Source organism: Canis lupus, chromosome 17 (assembly GCF_048164855.1).
Source record: "Canis lupus baileyi chromosome 17, mCanLup2.hap1, whole genome shotgun sequence".
NCBI classification, from domain to species: Eukaryota; Metazoa; Chordata; class Mammalia; order Carnivora; family Canidae; genus Canis; species Canis lupus.
The window spans coordinates 28157409-28175256 of NC_132854.1; the positions used below are offsets into that span (position 1 = coordinate 28157409).

Consider the following 17848-nt stretch of genomic DNA (forward strand, 5'->3'; position numbering starts at 1 on the left):
GGCTTTGTCTCCTGTTCTTGAAAGTAGTGCTCTGCAGTGAATTGTTCCCTGTTCAACAGAACCTGGTGTTTCAGGGGAACCTCCATGTGTGTTGCATGCACCCTTCTATTGTGGCTGAGCTGCTTTTACCTGCAATCCAGTTGTCTGCAATGTTTTTTCTTTGCCTGTTGTGGGCACAGTTTTGTCCCTGTGTTGCTAGTGAGCCAATCTGGTACTACCTTGGCTTGAATTGAGTCAGACCAGGCATTTGCCAGAGATTCAGTAGCACTGGACTGCAAGGTGCTTTCCTTGTGTCATCCCCTGAGAAGCTTTCATTGGTCAGTGCAGCCTGTAGTCAGACCAGCTGTCTGCTCTGAGCCCAATACTAGGGCTACAATCAAAATAATGTGTGTAATCTTCCCCTCTCCCTGGGGCAAGAATCACTTTAGAGTGGTGCTGCTCCCTGTCAGGGCTGCTTACAGACTGCCAGGCCTATGGCATCACTTTGGATGGACTCTGGTCAAGAGCATACTGGAGGGGGTAGTATCACAGGGGAATATGTGTGTGGAGTGCACAGTTAGCAAATTAGGCACAGCACTAGTTTCTGTAAGTGTCCGTGTGCCCAGGCTGGGGGAGAGGGGAGAGAAATGGTCCCTGTCAACTCCTTTGTTCTTGGAAAAGTCTCCCAATGATTCCTGGTCATCTCCGATAGGTTCTGAGATTAGTTAACAAATCGTCCTGTATACCCCAGCTGTTTTTCAAACTGCTATTTCTGTGCTGTATCTCTCTGGGGCTGTTTGTTTGTGCTATCTCTTTAAGGGTGGGGGCTTTACATTCTTCTCGCTGTCCCAGAGCCAAGCCTACTGATTTTTAAAGTTCCAGGTGTTAAAAATCCCAGCTGATTGTAATAATTCAAGAAATTAGGGGTGCCTGGATGGTTCAGTTAGTTAAGCAATTGACTCTTTTTTTTTTTTTTAAGATTTTATTTATTTATTCATGGCAGACAGAGAGAGAGAGAGAGAGAAGCAGAGGGAGAAGCAGGCTCCTTGCACGGAGCCCGGGAGTTGATCCCAGGTCTCCAGGATCACACCACAGGCTGAAGGCACGCTAAACTGTTGGGCCACCGGGGCTGCCCAAGCAATTGACTCTTGATTTTGGCTCAGGTCACCATCTCAGGGTCCTGGGATCAAATCCCACATCAGGCTTCAGAGAGGAAGGGACTCTGTTTGAGGATTCTCTCTTTGTCCCTCTGCCCCTGCCCCCACTCATCCTCTCTCTCACTCTTTCTCTCAAATAAATAAATAAATCTTTAAAAAATGAATTCAAGAAATTAAAACCCTCTTCCTTTCAAAGCTAAATGTTATAGGGATATGTCCTCCCTGTTGAGGTTCCCTGTGCCTGGGGGGCCTGATGCGAGGGTGTTTTTCTCTCCGGTTCTGTGCCCACAGTGTCCCTCCCTTCCATGGACAGCACTGCTGGTCTTTTTAGCTTCCAAATGTCTCTGTCTTCATGCGGCTTCTATATTTAGCCATGGAGTCTATTCTGTCAGTCTTCATTTCTCTTTCTGGGTTATTTTATGTTATCTAGTTGCATCCCTAAACTCTTAGGGTCCTCCTAAATGCAACTCCTCTTCCTCAGAAGTTCTGAAAGCTCTTTTAAAAAATATATTTTAAAATAGCTACCTAACATGATTTTTTTTTTTTTTTTTTTTACGCTGAATACAATATACTTTATTGATGGTACAGGACAAGGTAGGTCTCCTCAAACTCCTCCCCTTCTTCAAGGAGTCTGGGATGGAAACTGTGGAGGTCAGGAAATTCTCAGTGTGTTGGGAGATGAGTTGGGGCAAGGATTTTACAGCAACTGAGGGCCTCTCTCTTCCTCTTGCTCTTCCTGGGGCTGATGGTCCAGGGGGCTCTTACTCTTTGGAGGCCATGTGGACCCTTAAGGTCCACCACATAGATGCTGTAGCCAAATTCATTGTGATACCAGGAAATAAGTTTGACAGTGTGGCCACTGAGAGCAATGCCAGTCCCAGCATCTAAGATGGAAGAGTGAGTGTCACTGGTAAAGTCATAGAAGACAACTTGGTCCTCAGTGTAGCCCAGGATGCCCTTGACAGGGTCTTCTGATGCCTGCTTCACCACCTTCTTGATGTCATGATTTTTGGCAGCTTTCTCCAGACAGCAGATCAGATCCACGACAGACTCATTAGGGGTGGGGACACGGAAGGCCATGCCAGTGAACTTCCTGTTCAGCTCAGGGATGACCTTGCCTATAGCCTTGACAGTGCTGGTAGAAGCAGGGATGATGTTCTGAACAACCATTTAGCCATCACATGACAGCTTCACAGAGGGCCATCCATGGTCTTCTAGGTGGCAGTGATGGCATGGACTGTGGTCCTGAGTCTCTTCATAATGCTGAAGTTTTTGTGGATGACCTTGGTCAGAGGGGCCAAGTGATTGGTGGTGCAGGACGCATTGCTGACGATTTTGAGGGAGTTGCCATATTTCTCATGGTTCATATCCATCACAAACATGAGGGCACCAGCAGAAGGAGCAGAGATGATGACTCACTTGGCCCCACACTTCAGCTGAGCCCCAGGCTTCTGCATGATAGTGAAGACCCAGTGGACTTCACAACATACTCAGCACCAACATCACCCCATTTGATGTTGGTGGGATCTTACTTCTGGAAGATGGAGATAGGCTTTCCATTGATGACAAGTTTCCTATTGTCAGCCTTGACTGTGCCACGGAATTTGCCATGGGTGGATTCATACTGGAAACGTAGACCATGTAGTTGAGGTCAGTAAGAGGGGTCATTGATGGTGACAATATCAACTTTGCCAGAGTTAAAACAGCCTTGGTAATTAGGTGCCCAATATGGCCCAATCCATTTACTTCAACCTTCACCATCATATCTCAGGGATGCAGCTGGCATTGCACTAGAAGATTTAGCTGTCTGTTGAATGGGGAGGAGCAAAGAGCCCTTACATGATTTTTTTTTAATTTTTATTTATTTATGATAGAGAGAGAGAGAGAGAGAGGCAGAGACACAGGCAGAGGGAGAAGCAGGCTCCATGCACCGGGAGCCCAACGTGGGATTCGATCCTGGGTCTCCAGGATCACGCCCTGGGCCAAAGGCAGGCGCCAAACTGCTGTGCCACCCAGGGATCCCTCTAACATGATTTTTAAAGTCAAATGAAATATGCAGAATCCTCCACTCCTCCACTACAGCACTGAGACAAATGTCTTTCTCCCTAGTGACCATTTGTTGAAATATTTCAAGAGTTGTTTTAAGCTACAAAACTCTAGTTTTCTCATTGTACCCATTATTGCCCTCTTGGTGTACGAAATGTCAATGTTCCTTAAAAGAACGTATTGAGGGTTGGATATAGTAATTTGGATAGGACTGTTCTTTTGTGCCAAGGACAGCAAACATCCTCCTCTGTGGATGTGGAGACCACAGATCAATTCAGCAGCCCAATTGAGGGCAATTTGTGAATCTCTTATGACTTGGCAATTCCATTTCTATTGAATTGTTCTTTACAGCCACTTTACACATGTTTTCAACTTATAAGACTCTTAATATGAATTGCTTTCATCTTCTATTTCTGTTTCAAAATAAAAAAAGAATTTTAAAAATAGAAAAAATTAAATACTTTTAGCTATTTCTTCTTATCAGTTAGCTTTACACCATCTCTCCTAAGCAAAAAAATCTTGCCTGGGAGGAAAAATAAATTAAAATAAAATAAATGGGGATGCCTGGGTGGCTCAGCAGTTGAGTGTCTGCCTTTGGCTCAGGGCGTGATCCTGGAGTCCTGGAATCAAGTCCCGCATCAGGCTCCCCATAGGGAGCCTGCTTCTCCCTGTCTATGTCTCTGCCTCTCTCTGTGTGTCTCTCATTGATAAATAAATAAAATATTAAATTAAATTAGATTAAAACATTTGATTGGCTGCTTTATCAGAGTTTAAAAAGAAAAAGCCCATCTGCCCCCACATCCAGTTGCTTCCCTCACATGAAATCCTAAGATGGTAGGTAGTTCAAGGGAATAGAGTGCTCTAATCCACAAAGTCATATAAACATCCTTGACCTCCAGTAGTGAGTTCAGTAATTTCTTCACTGGTGCTCTAATATCTCTCATCTCCTTGACTTTTTACTATGTTCCCTTCCTTTATCCCCATTACTAGCAACTTTATACAACCGATTTCTGTGCTCTGGCCCTCATACTGCAGATCAATGCTGGAAACTTATGAGAAAGTGTTGACTAATCTGTCAAATTCCTTTTCCCCTCCTAAAAACCTTTTATTAATAATTTCTGTTCTATGGCTATAATTTTATTGTTTTATACCTCTCAGATAACATTTTTTCCCCATTTGTACATTTTATTTATTTTTTAAAATGTAAATTCAATTAATTAATATGTAATGTATTATTAGCTTCAGAGGTAGAAGTCAGTGATTCATCACTCTGATATAAAACCCAGTGCTAAAAAATAAAAAAATAAATAAAAAATAAAAAAAACACCCAGTGCTCGTTACATCACATGCCCTCCTTAAAGTCCATCACCCACTTTCCTCATAGCTCACCCCCCTCTCCTCCAGCAATCTTCAGTTTGTTTCCTGTGACTAAGAGTCTTATGGTTTGTCTCTTTCTCTGATTTTGTCTTGTTTTATTTTTTCTTCTCTTCCACTATGATCCTGTGTTTTGTTTCTTAAATTCCACATACCTCTCTTATGACCTTTTACGTCACAGTCCTGATTTCCACCCTGTTGGCTATCATGGGACATGTGTAATTTGTACTTGTTTCTGAAATTCCAATGATTTTCAAATTTTGTTCCTCCTTAGTTTTTCCCTTTCCAACTTCCAATCTTCCAATTTATTGAATGTTGTCACTAATTAAGGAGATAACTAAATATATATATTTTTTACTCTTCCTCCTTCACACTTGCACATATATACATAGATTACAACACTCAACAGGATTTCCCACTAACAGAGGATAGTTGGAAGAAAGGCAGGCAAGGGCAAGGGGCCCCTGTCCTAAGAGGAAACTGTCCTTAAAAGGAAAAGACTCCATTTGTTATTCTACACCACCCTGAAAGGAGATCTCTAACCTTTCTCATGTAAACAACTATCTGAGGTAGATGAGCACATGGATCAAAACCTGATTGGGTGACAGGTGCATGGAGGGTTAATCAGATTAAAATAGCCCACCAACTATCTCATAAAACCCCCTAGATTTAAATGCCAAAGGATTGGGATGTCTGGGTGGTGCTGCAGTTAAGCATCTACCTTTGGCTCAGGGTGTGATCCTGGAGTCCTGGGATTTAGTCCCACATTGGGCTCCCTGCATGGAGCTTGCTTCTCCCTCTGCCTGTGTCTATGCTTCTCCCTTGCTCTCTCTCTCTCTCTCATGAATAAATAAATAAAATCTTAAAAAAAAAAGTGTTCAGTATGAGATAGTTTTTATGTTTGGTATTTTTTTTTTTAATTTTATTTTTAAGTAATCTCTACACCCAACGTGGAGCTTGAACTTACAACCCTGAGATCAAGGGTTGCATGCTCTATCAACTGAGCCAGCCAGGCACCCCACGTTTGGTACTTCCTACCCAATTTTCATTCTTTCATTTATTAACAAACCTTTACTAAGTGCCTTCTATGTTCAAATAATTTCAATAGTTATTAAGGGGAGATAAATATGTCTGAAATATAATTATTTTCCTATAAGACCCCCAAGTCAGGCATAATTAGACAAGATCACAAATAATTTCAATTTAAAAAAGTGGTAAATTACTTATCTTTTTCAAACAACCCATATCACCTATATGATGAGCAGCACTGAATAGTAGGGTGAAGTTCAATAGCGTATATTTGACATGGCCACAGTCAATAGAGTTTTTTGCTTTCTCTAATCTATACTTCTCAGCCTGGTATTGAATGTAGAGAAAATGAATTAGGGGAGTAGCAAAGGATTTTGGACTCGCATGACAGGAACAGTGCATCATGGGGTGAAGAGACTAGAAAACTAGACAACCAAGTACAGTAGGATATGTGGACCAGAAAGGGATTGGCATGTTAGAAGAGTGAATAGGGCATTCTCCAAAGAAGATATGCAAATAGCCAATAAAGTATATGAAAAATACTTAACATTACTCATTAGAGAAATGCAGATTAAATCCACTATGTGGGCAGCCCAGGTGGCTCAGTGGTTTAGTGCCACCTTCAGCCCAGGGCCTGATCCTGGAGACCCAGGATCGAGTCCCACTTCAGGCTCCCTGCATGGAGCCTGCTTCTCTCTCTGCCTGTGTCTCTGGCTCTCTCTCTCTCTCCCTCTCTCTCTCTCTGTGTCTCTCATGAATAAATAAATAAATATTAAAAAAAAATAAACCCGCTATGTGATACTACTTCATACCCATTAGGATGGTAACAAGGAAAAATAAACAACAGCAAAAACAAATTAGAAAATAGAAAATTTTGGTGAGGATATAGAGAAATTACAACTCTCATACATTTCTGGTGGGAATTTAAAATGGTGCAGTCTCCTTGGCTATTCATAATAGCCCAAAGGTAGAAAAAAACCCAGTGTCCATCAACAGATGAATGGATTAGAAAAATGTAGTATGTGCATAAAATGAGACATTATTCAGCCTTGGAAATCAATTAAATTTTGATATATGCCCCAACATGGATAGATCTTGATAATATTATGCTTTGAAGTCTGATAAGTCAGACACAAAAGGACAAATATTGAATGATTCCACTTATATGAGGTACTTAGTATAGGCAACTTCATAGATTCAGAAAAAAAGATGCTATCAGGGGCTGAGGGAAAGTGGGAAGAAGGAGTTATTGTTTAATGGATACAGAGTTTTGCTGAGGATGAGCAAATGTTTTCATTTTGGGTAAAGATAATAATAATAGTTATACAATATTGTGAATGTTTTAAATGCCACTGAAATGTATTCTTGTGAATCATTAAGATGATGAATATTATCCTATGTATATTTAACCACAATAAAAAAGTCTTAAAATAAAATACAAAGGAAAAAGAATATATAGGGTTAAGGAAAAATAGGCTTAAAGTAGAAGAAAAGCAAATTTCACAGGTTAAGAGAAGGGGAAAATGGAAAGAGTGAATTCAATATTCTTTTATACAGAAAAGATTCAGTATATGGTAGAGACAAAGGTCACGTGGAGAAATGAGTAGAAAGAAAATAATTGTAGAACATTTTTTGGGGGGATGAAATTTCCACTATGGGGTGTGAAAATGAATATTATAGTAAGGTTGTAGCTTGACTGCTCACAGCTAACCCCCTCCCTAAGCATTGCCCTCCGTGGAACGCCCTAGAGGCAGTCTGCAGGTAATTACTGCTCTGTACATGGGTTACAAAGGCCTTACTTTGGGACTCTGAAGGGCCACCCAGCTCCAGAACTGCAGGTAGGACTGGCTGAGGCCTCTGTCACTTCCCTCTCCCCGTTCTGTTTCTCCTTTTGTTGAGTCCTTGTTTCTTCACTCTTATAGATGTTTTTCTCTCATGTACTTTCCAACAAACTTTCTATATGCAAATATATACCTTAGAATCTGTTATCTAGAGAATGTAGCCTAAAACAAATATTGGGTTACAATCCTAACCAGGTGAGAAATTCACATTCCTTTGCTGATATAATCATTTGAGAAAGGATAATTTTGTCATGACTCAATTTTGACAGCTGGAAAAACTAGGTTAGATTTTATTTTTAAGAATCACCACCATTAATTTACTTATTCATTTATTCTCTTATTCATTTACTCCTCTAATATTTGTTGACTGTCTACTATGTGCCAGACTCTGCCAGGAAAATAGTCAAATAAATGAGAAACTCTAATACTACTTATTAAATAATAGGATATCAGTACTCTTCCAGAAGAAACTATAATTAAACCTCAAAGTTTAATTCTGTCAAAGTAGTTATAGTTCTAATTTCACAGGGGATAGAATCTTCCATTAAAATGATCTGCTGTTAGAAAACTTTATATAATAAAGTTTTATTTATCCTTAATAATAAAGGATATATTATCTACACAAACCTAAGGAGAGGCAAAATCATAAGCACAAAGGACAATAATTATTAAAGTATTGTCTTGACTTACTTGTTCATTGTTGCCACCAAAGTTAAACTTGAACATCATATAATTTTATTCTGTTATCAAGAAAAAGAAGAAAATAGATTTAACAAATGATTTTATGTTTTCTCTATAATCTATACACATTAAAAATACTTGCTTACAGGGGTGCCTGGGTATCTCAGTCAGTTAAGCATCTAACTTTGGCTTAGGTCATGATCCCAAGGTTCTGGGATGAAACCCCACATCATGCTGAGCAGGGAGCCTGCTTGTCTCTCTCCCTCTGCCCTTCCTTATGCCGGTGCACATGCCCCCCTCCCCCCCCGCAATAAATAAATAAAATCTCAAAAAAAAAAAAAACTTGCTTATGACAAATCTCAAATGTACACAAAAATTTATAGGGAAACAAGTGATCTTCTCATAACCTTTAACTACCTTCCTTTGTAGCCAATCTTGTTTCATCTATACCTATATCTGCTTCTCTTCCTCTCATATTATTTTGATGCAAATCTCAGCCATTGATTGTATAGTTACATATGTTTCAGTGTATCTCAGTAAAATGTACGGACTCTTAAACCCACATTCAGAATAAAGTTACCTGTCTGTAGAAGTAAGATATATTGAGGGGATCATTAAGGAATTGCCCAGAAGAGTTAGAAACTTTCCATATCCAATCAACATGCTCTTAATGAATGTGAGCTGTAGGCATTGAGTGCCAAGAGGTAGCAGGTTCCAGGTATGCAGGTGCTTTGTCAGCCCCTGTGAAAACTTTGGCTACTACTTGTAGTAAGATATGAAGGGTTTTAAGCAGAGCAGAGATCCAATACTAATCTCGTCATTTTAAAAGGATTACTCTGGTTGCTGCTGTGTTGCAAATGGACTATAGAGGTTCTGGAGCAAGAACAGAGAGACCAATTAGGATGAAGTTTCTCACAATTTATTGTGCATATAAATCACAGGGAATCTTGTTAAAATGTAGATTATGTTTTACTAGATCAAAGATGAGGACTGAGATTCTGCATTTCTAACAAACTCCCAAGTGATGCTCATGCCCATGGTGTAAACACACCAAACATTGTTTAACAAGAAATTAAGAGACAATTACAGACATCCGCATGTTAGATAATGTGGCTCAAAATGGGTAGAGGTGGAAAGTAGTAGGGTTGTAAGGAATGATGGAACTGTAGGTTTGGATATGAGGTATGAGAAAAGACAAATCAAAGCTCATTCCAAAGTTTTTAGCTTGAGACAACTGGAGAGGTGGGGAATCATGTAGGAGGAACATTTTGGCAGGAAATCAGAAATATGATTTTTGACATCTTAATCTTGAGATACCTGTGAAACCCACAAATGATGAAGATGAGTAGATGATTAGATACATGAGTCTGAGGTTCAGGGAAATAGTTAAGATTGCAGCTGAGATTTGTGGGTCTATATACAGCATTTAATGTCATGAGAATGCAGACCATTTAGAGAATGAATACAGTTAGAAATAAAAAGAGGTTCTAAGAAAGAGCCTTTGGACCATATTACATTTAGGGGTTAGAAAGATGAAGATAAATTAGCAAAAGAAACTAAGAAAATGCAGCCCTGATTAGGAGAACTAAGATAATGTGTGTCTTGGAAAACAGTGATGAAAATGAAATTAGCAAGACTACAGTGGGACTGACAAATACAACCTATCAGGCTCAGATCTAGGATGCCCCATAAATTTATACTTAATTTTGAGCATTTTAAATTGAAATTGACATTTCAGGTCATGAAGCTGTCTCAAGAACAGTTTAGGAAGGAGGGAGTATGTATTTACAAAGCTGACATAGGATCTAAATAGCAAATCATTTGTACTTAGATTTAGTTAATTCACTGAAACAACTAGACTTCGGTAAATAATTGGTTTGCATTTTTCTTCTTATCTGGAAGAGACTATTTACATAAAATTGTTATTTTGGCATTATGCATAACTTAAAAATAAAACGTCTTTGTCCCATCAGATAGCATGTAATCTTTTATATTGGGTATTACATGATGTTTTTGTGCTGATCACCTGGGACCTCTTTTTAATTCTACTGTGTGACCTTGGTCTCATCACCTGCCTCAGTTTCCTCACTAATAGGAAAAATTAATCCTTATCTAACCTAGGTCACAGAGTTGTCAAAACAATAATACGATAACAAGCTTATATGGAGATATCAATATTCTAGGAATAGCATATGTTTCTGGAAATAATAGTAATGAAAGAATCTCCTTTACCCACCTTCTCAGTTGAGTGATTCCTAACTACATCTTATGAAATTAGTATTTTTTCCAATATTATATGAAGGGCTCACAAGTGACTATCTTGAAGTTATTTTACCATTACTTAATCATCTTGACCCATATGAACACTAATTTCACATGGTTCAAGTTAATTTTTCAGAGTTTTTGATAGTAGGAAAGAGAAGATATTTGATATTCTAGAGTCTGCTGGGTTTTCTTTTTTCCATCATAGCAAATAAGAATATTTCTACTTAGTCCTAAATGGGAAGTCTCCGTGTTTCTTTTCCATATCCAGAAACAAACTCTCCACTTCTGTCCCTGAGTCTCTAAAATGCTCAAGAGACTCAGCACTCAAGACTCATCAGCTCAAGACTGATCATAGGAAGATGGAAAATGAAAGAAGGAAAAGGTGAGAAGAAGCAATAGCAGCATAAAGGTATTTCTCCCTCTCCTTTTCTTCCTTCCTTGCTTATCACTTCTCTTACAACTGTTTATTTAAAACAAATAAAATTAGCTTTATGTGTTCCAGACTAAAAATGGTAAGTGACAAAATGTAATTGGTGTATCAGTCAGGAAAAGCTAGGTTATGGTGCAGCAACAAATAAGTCTCCAAGTCTCAGTAACAGAAAACAACATTTTTTTCCCCACCACAATTATTTTACATGTTTAAGCTGTTCTTCAGGGGCTCTTTACTCATGGTAATCACTCTGGGATTCAGGTTATTGAAAATACCATCCTGATAAGAGCTTCCAATGTTATTAAGGCAGTGGAAAGGGACACTGAGAGTCTTACATGAATACTTAATATTTTTCACAGAGATAACAGATCACTTTTGCACACATTTCTTCAACTAAAAAAATCATTCATTTGTACCTAATTTACCATGTGCCAAGAAGGATCAGCATTGGATGGCTCATTTGTGGGCATCCTCTTGTGACTGCCACTAATATCTAATGAAGGAGTGGGGTGATAATAATTGTTCTCACTCAAAGGTTATTGTGAGGATTTATATTAACACATAAGTTTACATTAAAGTAAGCTTTATTATATGAATTAAAATTTAAAAAAATTCATACAATAAGTATTTTTATAAAACTAACAACTTACATTGAGACCATGATTGGTTAATTATTCTCTGGGAGACTTACATGTAAGTCTTACATGTAAATAAAAGATAAGGATTACATGTAAGTCCTTATCTTTTTTTTTATGTCATTCTACTTCTAGGTTTATAAAATCATTAATATATCAAGATAATTTTCATGTTTAAATAACTAGTGACTTCCTTTCATTGATGAAAATAGAGCTTGGAGGAGAAAAATCAATTTTATCACTCCTAATACACACGTACAAATTCACAATCTATTTTCCTATCAAATATTGTTTAGATGGAATGTTAAATCCTCTTGCAAGGAATTATACATGATCTTATGCATTGTAAATAAAATAACTTGTCTTTGTCAACTGTCAACCAAGCTTTCAAAAATCTATTCCATCAAGTACTTCACAATGAGTTATGTAGATAACAGAAAAGCCATCTCTGTTGTGTGTTAACATATATATGCCTCTGAAAAATTTTGGTAGGAGGCAGTTAAAGTCAGTATTAGATAGCAGGATGAAGTCAGTTCTAGTCCACAGACCTGACTAGTCTAGACTTCAGAAAGTGTCTATGAAGGTAAAATAAAAAAAACTGTGCAATGAGTTTCATCCCTGTAGACAGTATCAATCTTGATAAAGTTAAAAAAAATAAGGCAGGTTTCTCTCAGTGTATTTCTTTTGCACTGAATTATCTTGATAGTAGTTTTAACTCTCCACTATACTTCAGGAGTTCGTTCTAAAGCAAAGTTGTAGTTTGGCAAGTAACCACCAATCATTTGGATAGTAAAGTAGACAATTCAGGTCATTGCATTAAGTAGGATAGCTAGAAATCTGTAGGCCTGGCTGGAATGATGAGAGTGAAGAACTACAAAACCTTTATGCATCTGCACTTCATGGGTTAGATTGCTCTGTCTTGCAATTTTCTTCTAATGAGGTCTTTTTTTCCAGATTATGCCAACCTGAGGCACATAAGAAATAATGTGATCACAAAATATTCAAATCCTAGAAAAGCTTGTTGCTTTTCTAAACTTTATGAAATATGGAAGGAGATTCAGGCATATTATAAACATGATAATTTGTAAAAACAAATTAGAAAGTAATAATTTTAATATATATAAAGTCAAAGATGAATATAATGTAGATGTAGAAAACCAGTAAGAGTCTGAGGGCAATAGAATTTTGCTACATCAAGAAGGGAAAAACCACATTCTCCGGAAGTAAATATTATTATTAGGTATTTTTTCCCCAGAATCTAAGGAAATTTATAGTAATGTATTTTATTCCCAGAAATTAATAAAAATAAATCACACAATTCCTAGAAAATACAACTTAAAAGTTGCCATTACAGAAAGGAAATACTCTGTTAGTAATTATTACCAAGAGAAGAATTTATTTCCTTAAGTGAAAAATAAAACTGGAAAGTCAAAAACTTTTGATTTTTCTTTTTTAGAAAAGGAGTATTTCTAACAATACTTTGATGGGCTGGAAGAGCCTATGAAATTAAAATTTTAACTTTTTAACAGAAAAGATCATTCTTATTATTGTGCAAAGTTCTTAAATGATGGTAAGATTGGAAAAGAAGGTCAAATAGAGAATAAATATCATTTCACAGATACAATTTTTTATTACCAAAAAAGAATTGACTGTCTGATCTAAATTCCTTCAGAAGAATGCCCTTTGAAAGATGTACATACAGCTGCTACTGGACTGTAAGAAGCTCCCCTTTTGAATCAGAGAAAACTTTATTGTCCTCAAGATGGTGTGTTTTTTTCTTCTAATAGTCCTTTTATTTCTTCCTTGCAATTGAAGATGCTAATTATTATAAGCTAATACACTCAGATTTTTATAAAAGCAGATGTTCTGAGTTTTAAATTCAAATTATATTGTTAAGAAGCATCCTTTTACTCATTTTTCTTCTCCTTGTCCTCCCTCTGCCCTTTATTCTATTTTCAATTCCTTTATTATTCACAGATCTTTTCATAGATTTCCGTCCCTCAGAAGATTATGGTCTTCCAATGTTAAACCACTTAAATCTGTCCTGCTAATGGAAATGCTTTTTTTCAGTGGTTAAGAAGCACATTGCTTTTGACACGGCTGAGTCTAAATTTCCTCCCTCATTCTTTTATGTAGCTTTTATTTTTCTCACTGTACACGTTTTCCCCCAAATGCATTTTACGGTTTGCTTTCGTAATTGCCAATATTATAATACCTGTTATTTATATGATATTATACAGCTTTATAAAGCACTTTCATTTCTTTATTTATTACATTGTACTTCTTCTAAATGTATCTTTTAAAACTTTTTTTCTTGTGGCAAATAAGTCCTAAATGAAGTATAATATCTTTGAGGGCCATCTCTTGCCAAAATAGTTTTAACTACTTTTAGAATTATATTAATCCTGGAGTTTAAATAATTTCTGAAATATATTAATCCTGGAATTTAAAGCTATAAAGCATGAACTACTATCAAATATTTCATCCCAAAGTTACTTTAGATAAAGTATGTTTGTTTCTTTTTTTCTTTTTTTTTTCTTTTTTCCTACAGGCTGACTATTAGGGATATTACTAGTTTCAGTTTGGAAGAACGATCCCAAGATGTTAGCTTCTTTAAAAGTTAAGTATTTCTTGGGGGATATCTCTGGCTCTACATATGAGATGGTCACACACTGGATCGATTTTAAAGTGAATGCTAACTTATGAATATAACGTTAGTATTTTTTTATTCCAGCAGGATTATCTTCTTGGTCCTGAAGAGTACTATATCTTTATTGAGGAAAAGTAAACATTAAAAAAAATTTTCTTATAAAAACAAATTATTACAGTTAATTTTCATTATGAAAACAGAACAAAATAAATTTTAGTTTGTCTATAATAGTGAACACAGCTTGTGATATTTCTTTTATTTTATGAGATTTGAGGAGAACATATTCATAGCTGAATTTGTTATACTGAAATCTCTCTTTAGACACTTGAGACACTCTGTCTACTATTAGAGTTAATGGGAGGTGGAATTAGCCATGATGATGTGTTAGCTGTTGGATAGCATTTTTATTATCATTTTTCTAAGCTCTTTTTCTTATTTCACCCTCCTAAGGATTTCTTGAATTAGGTTCTGTATAAGAAATTATGCTTAACCTTAGCAGCTTAAAACATTTATTATCTCACAAATTTCTGAGGGTCTGAAATCTGCAAGCAGCTTACCTGGTTGGTTCTGGCTCTGGGTCTCTCTCTAGAGGTTACAGTCAATACACCAGCTGGTGCTGTAGTCATCTTGAGTCTTGACAAGGTTGAAGGATCTAATTGCAAGTTCACTCACATGGCTATTGGCAGACTTCACTTCCTCACTGTCTGTTGGCCAGAGACTTTAGTTTCTGGCCATGAACCTCCTCATAGGCTGATTTAATATTAATGGCAAGTGGGAGATTCCAGATGACAGATACAAAGAGATGAAGGAGGAGATGGAGAAGGAGAAGAAGAAGAAGGCATGATTATCTAAGAAACCATAGTCTTTTTAGTAACCTAATCTCAGAAGGGATCTACCATAACTTCTGTTGTATGCTGTTGGTCACAAATCTGCCCTGATACGATGTGACAGGGGACTACATATGGGTGTGAACTCCAACTACATATGGGTGTGATGAAGATCACTGGAAGTCATTTGGGAGGCTGGCTACCACAATAGGCAATCAGGCATTATAAAGATAAATCACCAAAGGCCCTGGAAAACATTTGCCTTGTTGTAGATCATACACATAATTTAGTGGCTTTGACTCTAGCAATAGATTTTCTACATGAGAAGCTTATGTTTTTCACAAGTTTTTTTTCCTAGAATCATTGGTTCCTACATGATGATAAAAAGGTACCAGTTAAAAAGACTAAAACAATTTTTTAAACATTTTATTTATTTATTCATGAGAGGTACAGAAAGAGAGAGGCAGAGACATAGGCAGAGGGAGAAGCAGGCTCCTTGCAGGGAGCCCCATGTAGGACCGGATCCTGGTACTCCAAGATCATGACCTGAGCTGAAGGCAGATGCGCCCAACCACTGAGCCACCCAGGAGTCCCACCAGTTAAAAGATTAAGTTACTGGATTCCATGAGACGTTTTTCAATTTATGACTGGCTAGTTTTTGAAGTAAACTGAGTGAGGTCTTCTGTACATGTGCCATTCCTTTCAGCCATACACTGAACTAGAGCACCATTTATATAGAAAATGTAATGCCTCCTGTTTAATTTTGGATCACACTCTCCTCCCTAATTTCATTTTATACACCAGCCAAACCAGAAGTTGTATGGAGAGTTGTAACTGCAAAGGCCTTTTGTTTTTTTTAAAGATTTTATTTATTTATTCATGAGACACACAGAGAGAAAGGCAGAGACGTAGGCAGAGGGAGAAGCTCCCTCACAGGGAGCCCGATGTGGAACTTGATCCCCGGACTGGGATCACTCCCTGAGGCAAAGGCAGGCACTCAATCGCTGAACCACCGAGGCATCCCTGCAAAGGACGTTTATGTCATAAGTGCAAAGATATTTAAGTTATACAAGAGAGCAATGGGGGGAATGGTGTCTTTGAGGAAGCTTAAATGTGGTTAATGTTTTTATCTATGAAGCAGTAAGTAAAAAATATGTGGTAATTAACAGGAGAATTTTCTGAATTGTTCAGTCAAACCATTAAAAAAACAAGTTTATATAACTAAGAACTTACTGTAACCAAATTAATCATTAACTATTTCCATCGTAAGACTCTTATCATCAACACACTGTGTTAGTCATTGTACTTCCTGCTAATTATTGTTTATAACTCTTCAACATCGTAGTTGTGGTCCTCTGAAATTGAACATTTACCTCTCTCAACAGCTCCCATTCCTCAGTTCCTGTGATCCATGTTTGCTGATTCCTAACATTGAAAGGGTTTTCACATATCTGTATTCCTCAGTAGTTTCGCACATGCATCCACTCCTCTGATAGATGCAAACATACCAGGCACAGGATTAGATGATGGGTGACAATAAAGAAGAAGGCAGACCAATTGCCTCCTGTCATGGGTTTTTTGTTTTCTCTGTGGCAGATATTCCTGAAGAAATAATTATAGAAAAACATATTAAAGTATAATTTTAAAAAATTGTATGGTAGAAGCAGATGAAGGGTCACAGCATTATACAAGGAGGGGATCTAACCTGATGTGCATAGGGGGAGAGCAGTAGATAGTCTCCCTTGAGGAAGTTTATAATGGCCAGAAACTTCTGTGAGGATCAACACAGGCAGATGCTCAGGTATGTTTAAAGTTGATGTTTGTTTTGGACATGCAATTAATTTAAGTGGGAATTCTACAGCCAAGTGCAAAGTTATAGATATTATGTTACTATCCTTTGAACATTACTGTAAATATTTGAGCATTAGCCAACTGTTTCACACAAATAGGTAAAAATAAGGCAGGAAGTTAAGCACAGAATTAAAGATAACTTGATATACTTGGTTATGATTAAAGTACTTACTCATACACTTCCTAAACTTTTGTTAAATGTTGTCCCCTGGTAGCAAGAAAACGAATCTTGGAATCAGAAAATTTGGAGTTGAATCTTCACTTTGGCATTACTGCTTTGGGGAACAATCTGAGGCTTTCTGCGATTTAGTCATTGAGGTAATGAAGATAAAGTACAGTTGACCCTTAAACAACATGGGTTTGAACTGCATGGATCCACTTATATGAAATTTCTTTTCAAAAAATACAGTAGAACAATGTAAATGCATTTTCTCTTCTTTCTGATTTTTAAAAAAATTTTATTTATTTATTTATGAGAGACACAGAGAGAGAGAGGCAGAGACACAGGCAGAGAGAAGCAGGCTCCATATGGGGAGCCTGATGTGGGACTCAATCCTGGGACTCCAGGATCATGCCCTGGGCCGAAAGCAGGCGCTTAACCTCTGAGCCACCCAGGCATCCCTTCTTTCTTATTTTAACAACATTTTCTTTCCTCTAGCTTACTTTAGTAAAAGGAAACAGTATGTAACATGTATAATATTCAAAATAGGTTGCCTGCCAACTCCTTATGTTATTGATAAGTCTTCAGGCAATAGTAAGCTATTAACAGGTACATTTTTAGGGAGTCAAAATTACATGCAGCTTTTCAATTGCACAGGGTTTGATGCCCCAACTCCCTCACTGTTGACTATATTTAACAACAGCTGGGACATTGCTGGTCTTTAATCCATGTGGCTATCATCAACATCATTATTACTAGTATTATTTGCCAAGGTGAAAAATAAACCAGATAAACTTGAGCCATAGTACTTGTTACATAATTCAATTGTGGAAATGCCATTAAAGTTTCAGGATCTCAATACAGGACTCTAGAACTACATTTGTAATTATCATTATCCCAGAATACTGGACTACTGTGTGCTC

At 37.3% G+C, this 17848-nt stretch overlaps 1 long non-coding RNA gene across 1 annotated transcript; it reads right to left on the minus strand.

Moving 5' to 3' along the window:
- Positions 1-1613: 1613 nt before the first annotated feature.
- LOC140608352 (uncharacterized) lies at positions 1614-14793 on the minus strand. The gene is made up of 3 exons (XR_012010365.1): positions 14645-14793; positions 8117-8166; positions 1614-2760 (listed from the first exon to the last, which is right to left on the minus strand). It is a non-coding gene; the product is annotated as an uncharacterized lncRNA (long non-coding RNA).
- Positions 14794-17848: the final 3055 nt, after the last annotated feature.